The sequence below is a fragment of the Callospermophilus lateralis genome, chromosome 14 (genome assembly GCF_048772815.1).
Source record: "Callospermophilus lateralis isolate mCalLat2 chromosome 14, mCalLat2.hap1, whole genome shotgun sequence".
NCBI lineage: Eukaryota > Metazoa > Chordata > Mammalia > Rodentia > Sciuridae > Callospermophilus > Callospermophilus lateralis.
In genome coordinates, this window is record NC_135318.1 from 103,974,335 (window position 1) to 103,994,206 (window position 19,872).

The 19,872-nt window shown below is 47.9% G+C and overlaps 1 protein-coding gene across 4 annotated transcripts in view; it reads left to right on the top strand.

The window, feature by feature from the left end:
* Positions 1-19,872, top strand: part of Nck2 (NCK adaptor protein 2) — a 144,362-nt gene that overhangs the window by 30,223 nt on the left and 94,267 nt on the right. Inside the window, exon 1 of one of the 4 annotated variants that reach the window (XM_076832706.1) lies at positions 5,102-5,121. The exons of the other annotated variants lie outside the window; for them this stretch is intronic. The gene's annotated coding sequence lies outside the window, so the exon portion shown is untranslated. Of the gene's footprint in view, positions 1-5,101; positions 5,122-19,872 lie in introns of those variants that run through there. 4 annotated transcript variants of the gene reach the window in all.

Here is a 19,872-nt window from a genome sequence, read left to right on the forward strand (position 1 = left end):
AACCTCCCTTGAGCTTCCTGGGCAGAAGAGGAATTTGGCCTAAGGATAAGGTGTCTCATGAAGGGGAGGGATGTCGGCAGGCCTCCAGGACAGGGACCAGGGCTTGAAGAGGGGTTTCGGAACCTAAAGAGCCCCTCGCCCCTCAGCACTATAGTCCCTTTGCTTTGCACATGGACTGCTCCTCTCCTAGTACATGTGGAGGCAGCAGCCTCCACCAGCCTCGTGGAGGCAGAGCCTGGAATCCTTCTGGTCTGTTCAGTCTCCCAGCCCTCAGGAAGAGGCTTCTTGGGCCCAGTTTGGTCAGCTGCCCACTTCAAGGCAATCACTGACCACCCTTCATGGGGACAGGTGGGTGTTGTGTAAGAACACACCTGTCCTTGTTACCACTGTGTACACGGGGACCCAGAGAAGGGCTGCGATGGCTGAGGGGGGAGCCATCCGTTTGGGGCAGAGTGTGCTGGGGTTCTCCAGCAGAGCAAGCTTCCACAAGTAACGTAGGAGGTTGCGACTGCGACAGTTCAGCCTTCATTACTTGGAGTTTCTACACCTTTCTTAGACAGGAAATAATGCCCTCGTTACTGCACTGGTTGTGTGTGTACATCAAGATCAGAGTAGCCAAAAGAGAGCTTTAAGAATGTGCTCTAAGAATACGTTCCTTCCAGCTCAAATTCAGTTTCCTTAAAATATTAACATCGCGTTGTAATCTGAGAATAACTTTTTATTAAGAATCAATAGTAAAGTGTGTTTCTTAGAATCACTCCTGAAGGGGGAGAAAAAAGATACAAACTCCAGGTGTCTAATCTTTCTGTATATAATTAATGAAAGGACGTCTTGGCTTGTTTCTCTGTTGCTAATAACAGGGTAAGTTACAAAGAATGCATGTTCATTTTGGCTGGTGGTTCTGAAGGTGCAAGGTCAAGGGACTGCATCTGCTGATGGCTTCTTGCTGGCAGAGTGCTAGCCCGGTGCAGGGTATGGCATGGTGGGGCAGAGTGGGTGTTTGTGCGTGTGTCTTCTGGTCTTTCTCCCTGTTCTTGGAAAGTCACCAGTACTCAGTCATGGGGCTCCACCCCGGTGACCTTGTCCAGTCCTCCTCACCTCCTGAAGGCCTAAATGTCATCGTTTCCCAACCTCTCAGTACCTCACAATGGTGATTACACTTTAACTCATGAAGTCTTGGGGGCATTCAGACCATATCTAAATCATGGCAAAGGAGGTGCTTTGACTTGATTGCCATTCGATTGTCTTGCAGAACTTTAGAATACAGCAGCATCCCCAGTCACCCTCATCAAACAATATACATTGCAGGATTCTTTTTTTTTCCTTTTAGATGGATCCTTTATTTAATTAATTTACATATATGTGGTGCTAAGGATGGAATCTAGTGCCTCGTATGTGCTAGGGAAGCACTCTACCACTGAGTACAACCCCAGCCATACTCTGCTTCATACTTGACTTTGGGGCCTGCAAGATGAGAGAGAGATCCTGCTCTTCACCCCTAAGAGTGGTGTAGGTGGAGGAGGGGAGCAAAGCTCACTAATTTTATTCCATGAACAGTGCAGCTTTTGAATAGGGCATCTTGTAGCCCCTGGCTGGAGACACACTTTCATGCACATGTATACAGCAGTTCCTTGTAGATTCCGTGGTGTTCTGTACGATGGGATTCGTTTCCTTAGCTGTTGAGGAGGAGGAACCAACTTGGGACAAACAGTATGAGGCCACCACTGGCTATGGTGCTGACATGTGGCCAGCCCCCTCCCCCTCCCCCCCACAGTAGGCTGTCACATACAGATCCATGCCTTTCACCGCAGAGTGGATTGCTGCAGCTCACTTGCTTGCCCTTCCCCGACTCAGTGCTTCTCTTCTCATAAACCACCTCTCTTCCCATTTTGTTCAGCTCTGCCTTTTTCTTACTGGGTGGCATTATTTTAGCATATTTTGCATGTGTTGGAGACAAAGTTTCTGGTTGCAAGGTTAATCACGAATAATAATTATTTATTGCAGAATATTTGAACAGTTTTCAAAGTGAAAATTTTAGTATTAAAACCCTTGCTTTTCAGCATCTAGGTTAAGTTGGAGACTGAGAGTCATAAATAGTTCGATATCTATGCATTTATTTCCATAATGCCATTTTCACATATCTATATTTATCCACAAGAGACAGACTGACACACACACCATTTTTGCATTTAGTGTCTGGGTTTAAATTCTAATGTTCATCCTCCATTCTTTTTCACCTTCATGCCCTGTATCATGTCCAAATGGGCATCGAATAGGGAGAGGGCGGATTTTTGTCATCCATGCCTGGGTTCCATTTACAGTGGTGAACACAGTGGTAGATCACAGCCCATGGTCACTTCCTGGCCCGAGCGCTGTGTCCCTCTGAACTTCAGTTGTTATGATTCTACTCCATGGTGACGGGGTTGGAGGGTGGAACTTTGGGGAGGTGTTTAGGTCATGTGTGTGGAGCCCTCATGAATAGGAGCAGCACCCTTGTGAAAGAGGCCCAAGTGAGGACAAGGACGAGAAGAGGGCACTGTCTGTGTACCTTGAAGTGGGTGCTTTCCAGGCATGGGATTTTCCTGCACCTTGATCTTGGACTTCCAGCCTTCAGAGCTGGGAGGGATAATATCCCAAGTCCCCCAGTCTATGGTGTTTTTTGGTAGCAGCCCAGATGGGCTAAGACAGTGGTGCCCCTGCGTTTTACAAGTGGTTCCTGACACAGGTGTCTCTGTGTTGCCTGCAGGGATGTAGTTGTGGAACCAGGTAGATGGGCAGACTGCCTTCTGGGGCCACTGTGCAAGTGCCAGCTACAGAAGGTGAGCGCTCTGAGTGGTGGTTTCAGATTCTGTCCAGTTTTACTTTGCTTTCTGCTAGTGAGCATCTGGACAAGCAGAATGAGCCTGTATCTTAGCTGCTCTGGTATTAGCGCTCTAGAGGTGGCAAGCCCTAAATCTGGGTGTTCTTTGAAGTTATGTCTGTCTTTCTGCCTATCTATCTATCTATCTGTATCCACATACCTATCTACACATATATATGTATTATCATTATTACTAATTCTATTTTTATTGTTGTTGCTCTTGCACTGGGATTGAACCCAGGGGGTTCTTTACCAATGAACTGTACCCCTAGTCCTTTTTATTTTAAGCTGGTTTCACTAAGTTTCTGAGGCTGGTCCGGAACATGTGATCCCTCCTGCCTCAGCCTCCTGAGTAGCTGGGATTACAGGTGTGCTCCACCATTCCCGGCAATATATAACAATTTAAAAATGAAAAGTAATGTTCATGAAATTGTTCTAAATGCTGATTTTAGCCCAGCTTGAGCTTCGGTGTTCCCTGTTTCCCTGGGGAACCTCTTAGCTTGTCACTGGAAGAGACTGCCTGGGCTTGCTTCCTTGCTGCTGTGTAGGTCGGGGTGTGTGTGTGTGTGTGTGTGTGTGTGTGTGTGTATGTGGGTTTATGTCTGTCTGTTTTGAAGGACCAGGTTATCCCAAATCCAGGAAGATAGATGGTATCTCCACAGACCTGAGCAGGCAATCCAGTCTTGCTCCACATGGAATGTGCTCAGAAATGCTGATAGCAGCTTTAGGATTATCTGGTAGGGATTCTTAGTCCATTTTCTGTTACTATAATGAAATACCTGAGGGTGGGACTTTGTAAAAATGGAGGCTTATTTATCTCCCAGTTCTGGAAACTGAAAGTCAGAGACCTGGTGGTTCCTTTGTTTGGCCTCTGGTCAGGATGTCCTGGTGCACAGCATCATGGCAGGTGAGGGCGTGTGCAAAAAAAGGAGAGCGGACATTGTGAGACAGGAGTCCAGAGACTGGGCAGATGCCAGCTTCTCTCTTTCATGACAGCTCACTCTTGCAGAACAAACCAGGATCTCACGCGAGTTATTTCATTCCTTCTAAGGGTGGCACCTCCCATGACCCAGTTCCCTCTCACTAAACCCCTCCTCTTAATGAAACGGCCACCTCCCAAGGTAGACACACCGAGGACCAACCTTTCAATACACAAACCCCTGAAGGGAAGGGTACACTCACACCATATCTAAACCATAGCGAGGACTGTCATAGAGCCTTTGAAACCAAGATCCTTGGTTTGTGCTTTACACAACACTTCACTACAGTTTTATGTACTTGTGCTGGGTACTTTGGTGTGCTGGGTACTTTTGAGGATACATATCAAAATGAAGATATGGATCATTCCAGGACATCAGCCACCCCACTGAGACCCCCTCTCCCCACAGGTGGCAGGGGTAGCCTGGGATATAGTTCAGGACAGAATCTAACATGAAGGTGGGGTAGCCGGGGATAGAGCAGGGTAGAATCTGACACGAAGGTGGGGTAGCTTGGGACTGTGCACGGCAGAATCTAACATGAAGCTTCCATTGGCAGCTCTTTGCTGCCAGTATCTCCTAGTAAGAATTTAGGACCTGTTAGGATGTGAACTGGCTTTAATCCCCAACCATTTCTGAATAGTTGTTGGAATTTGTAATGTGCTTCCTGTTATATATAAAATTATACATACTAGTAGTTGTCGATGCTGGCACTGTTAATCTTATTTTATCAGTGCTGATGTTTGTTGACTGAACGCGAGACCTTGCACATGATAGCCAGGTGCTCTGTCACTGCTGCAGGTCCATCCCAGTATTTGGCTTTTAAAAAAAATATGTGTTTTAGAATGGTTTTGCATTTACAGAAAAGTTCAACAGCAGCCCATGAGTTTCCACATACGCCACACGTGGCTTTTCCCTGTTGTCCACGTCTGCTTGACGTTGGATCTGAACTGTCCCCTCCAGGCCCGCGTCTTAAGGCTTGGTCCCCAGCGTGGCTCTCTTGAGAGGTGGAGGGAGTGTAAGAGGTGGGGCCTAGTCTTAGGTCCTGGGGGTGGACATGGCGGGACCCTAGCCCTTCTCCTCTTGTGCTCCCGTCCTGGCCCAGAGGTGATTGTTTTGCTCTGTCTTGTGCTTCCGCCTTGACAGGCTGCCAGAGGCCCAGAGCCAGGAGACCAGTCAGTGACACACTGGAACCGCGAAAGCAAACCTTTTCTCTGAGAAGTTCTTATCTGGGGGCCCGTCCCAGTGACGGGAAGCCTAACACAGCTTCTCCCATCGTCTCAAGTACGTTTCTCTCAATAAAGCAGCCCTACGTACCCAGGGAAATGATCTTCCATCTATCGATTTCCCCCCTTTTAAAGCTTTTAATTTTATGTACATGATTGAGTTGTTCCTTTTGGTGTTTCTTGAGTTTCATAAGCTCCAAAGAGCATTGTTTTGTGGTCAGTGAGTCTAGCGTAGATATTGATTGCAATATCTTCCTTTCCCCACAGATGGAAAAACTCTTGTCTGATCACAGGTGTTTTAATTTTGTTGAGCTTACGCTAAAAATATACTTCTTTATGCTTTGTGTATGACCATGGGATCCTTTTTAAAGCCCTCCCCCGAATGTTAAGAACGAGGTGAAAATTGATGGGTTCTTTGACCTCCGTTTGACTTCTGTGTGTGTGTGTGTGTGTGTGTGTGTGTGTGTGTGTGTTTAGTTGTTGATGGGCCTTTATTTTATTTATATGCGGTGCTGAGAATCGAACCCAGTGCTTCCCACATGCTAGGCAAGTGCTTTACCACTGAGCTACAACCACAGCCCGCCCCTCTTTTGACTTCATGATGGCTTTTGAGCCCTCTGAAAAGCGGCTGCAGTGAGGAGGCGCTGACAGTTTGGGCAGGAGTCTTTTGCACAATGGTCAAAGTCTCTTGCCTTGGAAGCAGTCCTTGTGTTCCCAGAAGCCAAGGTTCCTGGAGGTAACTGTGACAGCGCCACCAGCTGGGGAGCTTCAGCCAACGACTGGATTGTCAGAGCACCCTCCTGGGACTGGAGGGCTGAGGTCGAGGTCAAGCTGTGGGGAGGCTGCCCTGCCTCTTCCCCCTTCTGGTGTTTGGGACAGTCTCTGCTGTCCCTTGGCTTGCAGCTGTTCACGCCAGTCTCAGCCTTAGTCATCCTCTGGTGTCCCCGCTGTGTGTCTGAGTCTTCCTGCAAGGCTCCATGTGAGGGCTCCAGGTACTGGAGGAAGGACCCTACCCCAGCATGAGGATATCTTTACCAGGTACATCTACAACAACTCTGTTTCCAGCTGAGGTCACATTCTAGGGCAGTACAGCTTAAACATCTTTAGGGGAGAACACATTTCAACCCATAGTAGTCCACCCTGTCTCCCCCAAATTCATTTCCTCCCCACATGCAAAGTATACTTTGTGCCATTCCCAGAGGTAACCCATTCTGGCAGCAGCTCTGAAGTCCCAAATCTCATCCCAGTCTCGTCTAAATCAGGGATGGGTGAGACTTGAAGGATGATGCGTCCTTGAACACAGTTCCCCTCCATCTGTGAACAGCTTGGGCTGCTAGGGTGAGCACAGCCACGCTTCCTCTGAAACTTGCAGGGAGAATCCTTTCTTGTCTGTTCCTGGCCAGTGGTAGTTTGCTGGCCACCGTGGCCTTCTTTGGCTTGTGGATGGACCACCATGTGTCTGTGCTCACATGGTCCCCCCCTTATAAGAATAGCAGTCATGGGGTCAGGAGCCTGCCCCTTGTGCTCTGGCTGTGACGGGTTGGGTTAAAATGTGAAAAAGAGCGTTTATTGAATCTCGTTCTCATTTCGGCCTCACCTTGGCTTACCTGTTAGCTGCTCATTCCTCTGCTGGGCAACTCCAGCTGCTCCGTGGCAGATAGGAAACCGTGAAGGAGTCCCTCACTGTGCCGAGCCACTTCAGGTCTGTGAGGAGGACCAGCTTCCTGCCTGTCAGAAGAGAGAATGCTGGAGAAATTCATGACTCTGCTGCAAATTTCTTTTTTGTAAATAAAACTAGCATAGGTAGCACAAGGCAGCGTTGGAGTGTTTCACATTCTTGGTTTAAGAGTTAATGTGTGTCCCTTTACTCCCAGCCTTGGGGGTGGGTGGTGTGTCCTGTGGTCCTGATCATTGGTTCCCGAGGTTCATGTGGACCTTACAGGCCACATAGTCAACATATCAGCTACGTTGCATCTTTAGCAAGTAACAGAAGTGTATGTTCTTGTCCAGGCATGAAAAGAGCTGAAGACATGCTTGTTCCAGGTTTTGAAAAGAGCGATGACGTGTGTGAACTAGGGCTTTGGTAATTGGTGGGTTGGAAAGGGTCGAGACTGTTCTTAAGGAAAACACATCTTTTCTCAGACTTCTTGTGTGATGTCAGAACTTCCTGCCCAGAGGCCTGGATCTAGTGTGCTAAAGGCATATTTTGGAGCTAAAGGGGACCCTGGGGATCATTTAATGGGTTGGTTGTTTTTCCATTTTCACTTAGTGAGGGTTATGTTTTAATTACAGAAGTCACCCGGGGCACAGGGCCGAGCTGCCGTGCTGCCAGGCCGGGAGATTGCCTCTGCTCACACTGTGTTCCCACGCGCCCGCCTGTGGCTTCCTGCCTCCTCCGCCTTCTCGCTGTGCAGCCCCCCTCCCCTTCCTGATGGCCTTTCCTGGTCTCCAGATGAGGTGTGCAGCCCCTTCCTCCCTCTGGCTGCGTGGGGCCATGCAGGGACCTGAAGAGGGGCAGGTGTATTTACCAAGGTTCCTGGCAGGGCCCTGGGCGTGTGCAGACCCCTCGTCCTCTCTGGGCCCCTCTGATGCTCCATTCTGGCCGGGCAGGCTGCCCTGGCGCGAGTTGTGTGCAGTGTGCCCGGGATCAGCTGGAGATGGACTCCTGCTCTTGTCCGTTCTGTCGGGGGCGGTGCTGTGGCTCCTCTTGCCCCTTTTAATTTCTTGAGGTTGAGCCCATAAAGACATTGGGGTTTATCTGCTTCTGTCTGCTGGGCCCTAAGTCTGGTGACAATGATCCTGGACAGCTGGTCACATGGGGACCCTGCCCTCACCGTACTTTATGTGCAGGGTCACGTTCACTTCTTGGGGCGCCTTCCCAGAGGGCCGGCCACTCAGCCAGGAGCATGCAGGGCCCAGCTGGGGAGGCTCTGGCTTGTCTGAGTCCCGAGTTCAGCAGAGCGACCTTCTCACAGCGTGAGGTGGGGTCCGGGCATTCTCATTAAGGAACACTTCAGCCACCAAGGTCTGCTCACCGCACGGAACCCAGAGTCATCTGGGTCCCAGGCTGGCCTGTCTCTGTCACCGCAGCCACCACTCCTGCCCAGGTGCTGCTGAGTCTGGGTGGGAGGGAAGCGGTGGTGAGAGGGTGGGGCGAGGAAGGCCTTCCTCGGAGACAGAAGGGAAGAGGGGCAGGCCCTTGGAGGGCGTCCTAGGAGGGCCGTGACAGCTCTGCTGGGGTGTCCCACTGAGGTGCGTTACTGGCATCCCAGGCCTGCTGGGGCTCCGGGTGACTGGATTTGGTCCGCTGCAATCAGAAGCAAGAGGAAAGGATGTATGTAGGGAAGATGAATTTAGTCACGGTTTGGTCAAAACTGGGAAAGGCAGCCAATCTGCCTCAATTAGTCCTGTGGAAACATTGCTATTTATAACAACAAAAGCCAGGAAATGCATATCTGTAGATTTAGCCAGGCCAAGCTAGCCAGAGGTCTCTTAAAGTTCCAGTCTCATTGACGTCCTCAGGCCAGGGGACAGCTTCCCAGTTCCCATTCTCAGTATGAGGAAGCAGGGGTGGAGAAATACAGGTGACCAGGAAATGAAGGGGCTTAAAAACAAACAAAATAAAAAAACAGCCTGGGGTTTTTAATCCAGAGGGGCCCTGTTAAAGACAGAGGGGGGATTCCCAGCTCCTGGGATCTGTGGGTCTTCCTTGCAGTGCGCTGCCACCCTGTCACCTGGAGTTGGCCCTCAGGTTCCAAATCAGTGGATAGGAAATAGTCAGCAAAAAATTAACATCTGTGTAGAACATGTATAGACTGCTTTTTTCTTGTCATTATCCTCTAAACAAAACATAATATCATAGTATGACAACATATATGATAAGAACAGTATAACAACTATTTACGGAAATTTGCACTGCATCCAGTATTATAAGCAATCTGGAGATGATTTAAAGCATAATGGGAAACTGTGTGTAGGTTCTTGTAGGAACTGTATGTTAACCGATTGCGCTACTGGGGCTCCTGTAGGTCAGTTCTGTGCAAATGCTACACCATTTCATATCAGGGACTTGAGCATCTGCTCATTTTAGAACACAGGGGAGTCCTGGCACCTTCCCCGTGTGGATACTGAGGGGTGACTCTACTGCACCATCCCCCTGTGGCCTGGTTGCTCAGTGTGTGGACACATTTGTCTTTTCTCAACGCCTGTCTAGTTCAGAGCACTTGGCCTTGAGCATTACGTCATGTAGGACCCTGTCAGCAAACATCCAGGGCAGGCGGCAGAGTCGCAGAGGGTTCTGGGGAGCAGAGGCCTGCATCCAGCTGGGGTGTTTGGATCAGGGGTTGGGGATCAGGGGAAGAGCCGAAGTGGTCTGGGCGAGTTGGTGGGCGCCTATAGGCCTTGAGTAGGGATTGAGTTCCCGTGGCTTTAGGCTGACGGCCCTAGGCCCAGACCTCATTCCCAGGCCTCGCTTACTCTGTACCATGTGCCTCCTCCATTCAGAACCAGTTTCCTTGTCAAGAAATTGGGTGAGTGGAAGTCAAGGGGAAATGTGGCCTGGGCTGTGCCTTCTTGGGGGTCTGGCCTCAGCTCTGGGGGGGTTTTGTAAATGAGGTTAACAGTAGGAATAGAGGGAAAGGGCAAATCACCCAGGGGTATTTGAAAGAATTAAGAATGATGGATTATAGGGTAGGTGGGCTAAGGAAGCAGGGTAGGGTTTTGGTCCTATGAATATTTTTTCCGTAAGTTTTATTGGTGTGTTATACAAAATAGTGGGATTTGTTATTACATTGTGATACATGCACACAATGTGCGTGACAGTATAATTTGGTCAGTATTGTTTCCTGTTATTTTTTTCTCCCTTCCCCTGTTCCTTTCTTCTATTGGTCTCCCTTAGATTTTCATGAGTCTAACCCCAACCCCCTTAATTTCCTTTTTGCCTCCATCTTCCGCATATAAGAAAAAAAATTTTAAAATGACTGACCCTTGGCTTTCTGAGTTGGCTTATTTTACTTAATATAATTCTATTGAGTTCCATCCATTTTCCTATAAAAGACATAATCTCATTTTTCTTTATGGTTGAATAAAGCTCCATTGTGTGTATATACCATGTTTCTTTATCCATTTAGCCGTTGACAGGTACATAGGCTGTTCCATAATTTGGCTGTTGCTGCTATAGGCATGAGTATGCATGTGTCACTGTATGTGCTGACTTTCATTTTTTAGGATAAATACAGAGGAGTGGTGTAGCTGGGTCCTACGGCGGTTCTGTTCCTGGTCTTGAGGAGCCTCCACACTTGATGTCCACAGTGGTCCTACTGATTTACAGTCCCACCAGCAGTGTGAAGGTGTTCCTGTCTCCTCACATCCTCTCCAGCATCCATTGTTTGTGTTCTGGATGATTACTGTTCTAACTGGAGAGGGAGGAACTGCCATGTAGCTTTGGTTTGCTTTTCCCTAATTGCCAAAGATGCTGAACATTTTTCACATTGTTGTTGGCCATGTGTATTTTTTTTTCTTCTGAGATGTGTCTGTTTAATTCATTTGCCCATTCATTAATCGGGTTATTTGTTTTTGTTTTGTTCTTTATATATTTTTGAGGCTTTTTTTTTGAGTTATTAATGTATTCTGGTTGTTGATCCTCTGTCAGAAGAGTAGCTAAGGATTTTTTTCCCCATTCCGTAGGTACTCTCCATATTTTTGCTTCCGTTGCTGTGCTGAATCTCTTTGATTCGATGCCATCCCATTTATTTCCTGAGCTTCGTGAGTTCTGTTGAGGATGTCACAGACTGTGTCGACATGCTGGAGTGCTGACCCTACATTTTCCTCTAGGAGTGGCGTAGTTTCTGGTCTGATTCCAGAATGGATCTTTGATCCATTTTGAGTTGACTTTTGTACAGGGTGAGACATAAGGCTCTAGTCTTATTCTCCTGCATATGGCTAACCAGATTTTCAAGCATCGTTTGTTAAAAAAGGTTGTTTTTCTCCAGTCTATGCTTTTTGGCACCTTTGTCAAGGATTGGATGACTATCTGTGTGGATTTCTGACTTCCATTCTGTACCATGGGTCTGTGATCTGTTTTAAAGCCAGTACCCTGCTGTTCTTGTTACTATAAAAGTCAGGTACTGTGATGTCTCCGGCATTGCTTTTTTCTTATGACTTAGAATTCCTTTAGCTATTTTGGGTCTTTTATTCTTCAAATGAATTTTAGGACTACTCCCCCCCTCCCCCCAGTTCTGTGAAGACTGTCTTTCGTATTTTAATGGGGATTGCATTGAATCTATATTTTACTTTGGGTACTTTGGCCATTTTGACAATATTAATTCTGCCTATCCATGAACATGGAAGGTTTTCTTCAACTTCTTTCTTCAGTGTTCTATAATTTTCATTGTAGAGGTCTTTGACTTCCTTGGATAGATTTAGTCCTAGTTTTTTTTTTTTTTTTTTTTTTGAGGTTATTGTGAATGGAATTGTTTTCTTAGTTTCTTTCTTATTAGATTCATTATTGGTACATAGGAAAATTGATTTTTGTATGTTGATTTTTGGGTTCTGAGAAGAGTAAATTTTAAATGAATTTCTCTTTTAGTGTGGGAGATGCAAAGGGCCAGAGGCGGGGTGGGAGAGCCGTGGGGGTTGTTTGTTCCCAGTGAGATGTCATCTCTGTGTGTTCTGCAGGTAGATTGGAGTTGCCTATGATACACTTCAGAGTAAAAGGCAGAGCTTTTCACTGTGCCCAAGGAGCTCAGGCAGCCCATACTTTTTATTTAGGGTAAAGATTGCTCCAGGCCTGGTTGGCTTTGAACCCCCTTACCTGTCCACATTCACATACTGGCTTACCACTAAACCTTGTACACCTGTGGCTCATGGTTATTTATATTAATTCCCTTTGTGGGTGCAATTACTGGGAAATAGCCATTGGTGGGGAATAATGGTGGATTTTATCCAACTTGTTCCTTTGAGGGTTATAAAATATGTTAATGTGAAGAAACCCAATAAATAGGCCAGGTAATAAATAGCCCTAGATAAATGTGTCAGATTAAGTGTCTTTTTTTCCCCCCAGAAGAAGATTAAAGATGAAGACTCCACACCTTTCAAGAGGGAAATAGGAAGGTGGTCCGTTCTCAGACGGCAACTCGGGGACTCACCTCTGGAAGTCCTAGAAAGTGGGTCCTTTCTCTTTTCCCTTCTTGCTATCGCATTGTAATGGAAACGTTGATACATTTGGAATTTGCAGGACAAAATGAAACACCTCCTCCTCTGCAGAAGGTAGTCCGCCATTGTCTCTTTGGGTTACCTCATTGCTTTACCCCATTGCATTTCCCTTTTGGGGTCTGTGACGTGGCACCGGCGACCGGGCTGCAGCTCAGTGCATGGCATTTGGCCATGATGTGATTCATTTTTTTCGTCAGGGAAGTGTCAGTTTGTGCTGTTGGTCGTGGAAATGTGCCATCCCAGGTCTGGCTCCAGCGGTGTCCTCCTGGGCAGTGCTCCCACTTGGTGAGTGGACCTGGGCTTGGGGTGACCCTGGAGGCGAGGGATCCGTTGTCTACACACCGTGCTGTACAGCAAGCTCTTCAGGCCCATAGTGTTGGTGCTGGTTTCAGTGAAGCAAAGTGACAGGTCTAAATTCAAGAAGCGTTCGTGTTTCTACTGTGGGCCAGAAACCGCGCTCGGAATACACAAAGGCGTGACGCGCCATCCTGGCCTTTCCATCCCACTGGGAAAGGGCTAAGGGGTGCACAACCTGAAGCGGTTTGGGGGTCTTTACAGAGTAGGTGAGCATAAACGTACTTGTTATCATTCTAATATAATGATCACTGTCGTTTACATCAAGCATGCCTACAGGTCTTGCCGCTGTGAGTGAGGGAGCATGCTGTGTGTCCCAGCGAGGGGCCTGATGTGTAGTCGCTGTTCGGGACCCTGAGTGATCCCAGGATACTGTGTTCTTGACATTTCCCATTGCAACATTCTTTTTTGGGGGAGGTGGGGGGTGTTTCGGGGAGGGGGTACCAGGGATTGAACTCAGGGGCACTCACCCACTGAGCCACATCCGAGCCCTATTTTGTGTTTTATTTAAGGTCTCCCTGAGTTGCTTAGTACCTCACGTTTGCTGAGGCTGGCTTTGCGCTTGTGGTCCTCCTGCCTCAGCCTCCCAAGCTGCTGAGATTACAGGCATGCGCCACTGCGCCCAGCTTCGACATCCTTACAGTGTACAGAAATCGTGCCACCATGAATCCTGAAATACCCATCCTGTAGGAGACGTGGGTGAAGTTAGGACCATGGGGAGATTAGGGAGCCTCACAATTCAGAAGGTTTTCTGAAGTAGGCGGTTGGTTTTATGCAGTGTCACTTAGGGTCCCAAGTATCTGTGATGATTGAGTGGGAAAAGAGCCAGAGGATGGTCTCCCTCCCACGCGCCGAGGAGCTTTGTTGAACCGTGTCTCCTCTGAGATGTCTGTGGATGTAGAAGGAAATAGTTCCAATGCTGCCATGTGGGGAGACCTGTTATCCAAAAAAATGAAATTGAAACATAAGTGATTTGAACAAATGATAGGAGATCTTATTTTCACTCTGCCTGGAGAGTTCTCATGAGCCAGGTGCGTCCACAGACAGGTTCTGCTACCATCAGCCAGTGGGGAAGTCCGTCTCAAAGAACATTGGTGAGTGGAGGTGCTTGGGTGTCCTGGGTCTGCCCAGCAGTGGGTCTGGGGTGGTCCTGCGTGTGGTCATGTTTGCCTTTGTGCTCTGTAAGCAAACGCCTGGGAGAACTTGGTTGTACACAGAATGTCACTCTCGGGGTTAGCGGGAGGCTGGACGCAGGATGCATGATTCCTAGTAAGTGCTGTGTCTATTTATTTATCTGTTCTTATCTGGGGTACTGAAGAAAATAAATGTTGCAGCTGGCAGTGGTGCAGTGTTTGGTCTCGATGACGCCTTGGGGAGACACAAACTACTTAACCTTGGATATCCCTTTCCTTTCACTTACTACGTGTTTTTGGAGGGGGTATGTCTTTGTAGATGGGGTATGTGTCTACTCTGGGCCCGTCTGTCGATTTTCTCATTTCCCTTCTGCCTTGTTTACCTTATTCTCACACCCCTTCCATTGCACGTCTACCAGTTAATTAATCCGTTCATCAGCCAGCCTTTTATTGATCATCTGTTCTGTTGAGGCACCCTGATCAGAGTTGTGGACAGAGCAGTCAGTTACAAACAGTTCCAGGACCCAGTAGAGGGAAGAAGGAAGTGTATGTCCAGATGGCTCTGAGAACAAGTACGCTCTGCTGTCAGTATGTGCGTCAGTATGTCAGTATGTGGTCACCATGACTGAGCTCTTGCTGTGTGCCAGGCTCAGCACTGGCTCATTTCATCCGCCCAGGAAGCAGCCATGGGCCGGTTGGGTGCAGGGCAGGGGTTCAGGGACACTGGGCTGATGTGGAAAGGTCTCTGCGTTGGAGAATCAGCCCCCAGCCTTGGAATTGGTCCTGGCCTCTGCTTGGGGGTCTCCTCCTGGCTAGATATGGACACTAGGTGGGTCCTTCAGCTCACAGCGTGGTCCATACGTTAAGGCCAAGGAGGGAAAGCTGGGCTCAGTGCACTGATTCCAGGAGGCTGGGTACGGGCCTCGTGTGCTTGGTGCGTGGTCATGGCTTGGCCTGCTGTCCATCTCCACAGTTGTTGTGTTCCCTGATTCTCCAGATCTGGCCTCTGTCCTCTTTGGCTTCTGCCTGGCCTCTCCTCCCTCCCTCACCCTCCTGGGTTCCTTCCCTTCCCTCCTTTGGTGGCCCAGCTGCCTCCTGCCGCTCCTGCCCCCATCTTTGGGGTTGCTGGCCTGGGCAGGTCCCTAACTTGCCCTGCGTAGCTCCTCATCTCTGGAGATGACAGCACCGTGCCCTTAGGACTGACATCACACTCAAAGGAGGTGACATGTGGCCAGTCTCGGTGTCTTGGTGCCCTCCAGGGGTTCAGTAGACCCCACAGTTCTCCTGGTTCTGGAGTCTGTTCCCTGCTTTTCTTGTCCCTGCCCTCGCTTGGACCCTGCCTTGGTCCTGCTCCTGCTATAGGTGGTGGCACCAGACAGCCATCTTACTCCTGCTCTCCTCACCTCCAGCCCCGACTTTGTCTTTTTGGCTGGTCCTGCCTCACTCCACAGTGAAAGAACCTCAGTTGGTGCAGTGGAGGGTGTAGACCCGGCCTCAACTGTGCCGAGGTTGCACCCGGAGCCTCGGCTGTCTCCTCCACACTGAATGTCTGTGTGTGTCTTTATGGCAAAACAGTGTGGATGTCTCTGGAGATGGGCCTCTAAGGAAGAAGTGAAGGTTAAAGAAGGGTGCAGTCCTCCTGACGTAATTTGTGCCCTTGTAAGAGACACCTGGCGGGTCATCTCTTTCTCTGTGCCATGTGCAGATACTGTGAGTGGGTCGCTGTGAGCCAGAACGAGAGCCCTTACCAGACTCTGCTGGCACCTTGATCTTGGACTTGGAGCCTCTGGAACTATGAGAAGTAAAAACCTAGTTGAGCCCCTAGTCTGGGGCACTTTGTTACAGCAGCATGTGCTGCTCAAGTCAGTGAGCCTTGTTCCCTCCATGGCTGGGGTGGAGACACTGCCTCTCCAGGTGACCTGGCATTGGTTACCTCCCAGCCCACACTGGTGTCCCCATTGGCCAGTCTCCTTCATATCAGAAAACAAGATCTTGCTCTCTTTCCTCTGGACAGTCAGGGGTGGGAGGGGAAAGCTGAGACTGTTGGTTTTTTGCTGTGTTTTTGACTCAGGCCCACATTGTAAGCTGAACGCCTGCTGTGAGGAACACAGGTAGGCCCCACCTGGGACTGTGGGTCACTTACTCTTCCTTCTCTGGTCTCTGCTTTCCTAAAGGAGCAGTGACAAATTGCCTTTGGGGTGCGCCCACTTCCTAGGTCTCACCTGCTGTGTCAAAAATGGTGGTGTTCACTATGGAAATACTTACTACATTTTTTGACTTTCTTGTCTCATTTTTTCTTATTTGAGTTACCGTAAAGAGTTAAAAGTGGGGTTCTGGGAAGAAGGAAGGTCAATACTGAATAAAAGGGTTTTTTTTTTTGGGGGGGGGGAGGATCAGTTATTGATTGCTTCCATACGGTTCTAAAGTTTAAAAAAAAAAAAAAGTCAACCCATCAAACCATCATTGAGATGGGACTATCTGTACTTGTAGTCGTTAATAGGGACAGATACTGAAATCACCATTGTCTCCAACTCCTCTTGACAAATACATATGCATATTTTTGCTGCTCTTGTCTGCCTGGAGCTGCACTGTATCACAGTCACTGTACTGTGTGTTATTATTATAGGTCATTTGAAACATTTCTGTTGGCTCATGAAGAATTTACCAACCTCAGGTGCTTCCTCCTAGGATTTTCTGGGTTTTTTGTTTGTTTTATATTCTGTCTTAAGACAAAAGCCATCTGCACTAATTCTGTTGTGGTTTCGACAGAGGAAGAAGATAGGCAGGGCTGTGGATCTCTTGGTTTGCTGGTTTGAGTTCTTAAACATTTATTTCAGTGGTATTGATCTTTTCGAAATCTCAACTGATACAGCTTGTGATTTAAAATATATCATGATTGTCATATCTATTCAGTGCACTTCTCTGCGGGGGGGGGGGGGGGGGTCCCCAGCCTCACCTGCACAGACTGCCCCAGGCACAGAATGCTTCTACCCTCCTCAGATGATAAACCAGGAGGAGCAGCCACAGTCGCAGTTATATGTGGCTCTTGAACCCAGGTGTTCTAACAACTTTTATTTAATGGAGGAAGTTTCCAGCAGCTTCTGATGAAAAGGATTGCCCTGCTAGATAACATCTTCATAGGGGCGGTAAAACCTGCCAGAGGCAAGTTGTGAAGTGTTTTATTGTCCCTCGTATCTGCCTGCAAGGATCTGCCCTGTGGTTTGAAGTTCTCAGACTTGGGTTTGCTCCAGATTAAGTGGAGGGCTTTTAAAGACACTGAGACTGCCCCACTGGTCTTCCCCGCTTTCTGCTTCAATAGTCTGGAATGGGCCCCAATAATTTGCATTTCTGAAATGTCCCCAGGTGGTGATCAGAGCACACAGGGCTCACCGCTGCCTTCTCTCGCCAGATAAGGAAGAAACAGATTGGATCCGAGTGGTCATTAACTAACTCAGTTGCCAAAAAAGGGATTTTGAGTTTTGCCTTCACTAACTCCGTAGAGGAGTAGAGGAGGAGAATGAGCGTCGGAGTCTAAACGGAGTAGTATGTTCACATATTGAATGCAAAGGAGCAGAACTGGCTCATCTTCAACACATCTTGTTCTTTATTGCTCTACTATGCAGAATGTTGTTTCTTATTTGTAGAGCGGGAGGAATTAGAAGTTGATTTGTGAACTAAAAATACCGCCAACAATTTCTTCTTCCACACAGTCCATAAATAGACCTGAACGCGTAGACATAAAAGTAATCCATTAAGAAACAGTGCTCTTGTTATTAGAATTTGTTGAGAGGATGAAAATGACAGAATGTCTCATTACCTGACTTCCTGCAGTGGGGGTAATTGCTTACCGCCTATTTTCAGCCCATCTTGTCTGGTCGAGTCGAAGGGGGAACAGTTGTGAGCTCTGGGCTTTTCGATGCTGCAGGCTGGCAGGTGGCCAGGCTGTCAGGCTGGGTCATGTTCTACCCACTGGTCCTGTAAGAGGTGGTGTGTGTGTGTGTGGTAACCCAGCCACCTCTACTTACCCTAGAGGAGCTATAGCTGGAGTCTCCGTTTCCCCAACCCCTTGAGAAATGTACCAGGCAGAAGTCCTGCACGCCATAGGATGTCTTAATGCATTTCAGGTGGAGGTGCTTCATGTCAGGTGGACTGTTGGAGTCCCTGGCCTCTGGCCTCCATTCTCTGCACACCCTGGAGGAGAGAAGTGTGCTTAGATGAAGCTTGTCTTTCTCCAGCTCCTCCTCTTTCTTTGAAGCTGGTGGCTAAGGGAGTCTCTTGCCTCCAGGTGATGCACGTGAGGAACAGATGGCTGGAATATTTGGCCTTTGAGTTGTGCCAGAGGAAGGTTTGGCTGGTCAGCTCCCCACCCCCCCACGGCCTTGCCCTCAGGGCTTGGGAAAAAAGCCAGCGAGAACTCCGAGAACTCCGCCGATTTTCCATCACCCATGATAGAAAGCACCAGGATTGTGTTCTTGGCGTTTGAACTTGATAAGGATCGGACAGCACCACCACATGGGGTTTGTTGGCCCCATCTTAGGAAACTCTGGGGCTCTGGAAATGTTCTTGAGCAGTGTAACAGAAAGTGGCTGATGCATGAGGGTGTCACCCTGAGCCCTGGGTAGCCTGGCCTCCACCATTTCTCTCCTTTGTTAAATAAAGGGGTTGGATCTGAAGATTTGTCATCCTTCCCTTTGGGATTTAAATTCTAATAGTTTCTCAGAGAATGTTGATTTCATCTAGAGAAGTGATGTGAATTACAGCTGTACTGATGAGACACTCATCTTTTTTTTTTCTCTCTCTCTCTCCCCCGTGTAACCTTGGGTGCCTTCATTTCGTTCTTGCCTGGGCCGAGAAGGGCCCTGGTGTGAAGGGAAGCTCCGGAACTCCAGGACGGCTGCTCTTTGGGGCAGGCAGGGGCATGGGTGTGTGTGGTGCACCCTGGTTAAAAGCAGCAATGGAGAGAATTTATCTCCTCCCCTCCTTCAGTTCTCAGGGTCTGGCTGACAGTTTTCTCTTTGCTTCCTTTTCTTGGGATGTCCTTGTTCTTTGGGTGGATTTCAGCATAGAGAAGCCCATTGTGTTTTTACGCAGCACTCTGATGTGTTAATTTGTTTCTTGGTGAACTTCTCTAGAACAAGCAGTGCTTCCCATTGCCTCATTTACAGTAGCTCTCTGAGACCTCTATGAGTGAGTGCTTGATGCAGGCTTTAATTTTTCTACTTTGATAATTCAGGCAAATCAGTGGCACACATTTGGCTTCCAGCCCAGTCGTGTTTGTGGTTGGATCCATGTAAAAATGATCCAGTGGCTGCTGTGTTTTGATAGGTCACTGTGTGTTTACAGATCCGATACATGTTTAGCGTCTGAATAATCCTCAAGATTTTATGGAATGAACTGATTTTTACAAACCCCCTCCTGGGTGATTGGAATTCAGATTACAAAAAAAAAAAAAAAAAAAAAAAAAAAACAAAAACAAAAAACCCAAACCTATTTTTTTATTTTTGGAAGTAAATTCACAAGCAAAAGAAGAGCCCTGATATAATATTGCCTTGGCAAGTCAGTTCTAAAAAGCAAGCTGACGAGTTCCCAGTGTGTGACAGGCTCTGTACAGCAAGTCTGAAACCTCTGTCCTCTTGCTCTACCCAGTTGTGCCTTGGTGATTGGAGAGAAGTGAGACTTTAAATTCCCTTTAGGCCTCACCACTCACTGACCCTGTGTCCAGGTGGGGCATTGCTTTGCTGGTCATCCTGTGTATACCAGCTGGTTTGCATTTTACAAAGGGCAGAGAAAAGAGGGAATGGTGTATATTTGTTTTTAAGCACAAATATACAAAGTGCCTTTGATAGAGTGCCCTTTAAAGGCCCTTCAAGCTGTCACATTGTGCTGTGACCTTGACTCTCACTGTAAGATGTGATTTCTTAGCAGGATAATCTCTTTCAGTGTCAGTACCCAGAGAGAACCATAGAAGGAATCTCCCAGCGTCCGCGGTTATCAGTTAACGGCGTTTTTCATTTCATCTATGCCTCCCTCTGATTATTTTATAAGCGAATCCCAGACATCGATTAATATCATCTATAAATATTCTGGTATTTCAGTAACAGTACTTCCTT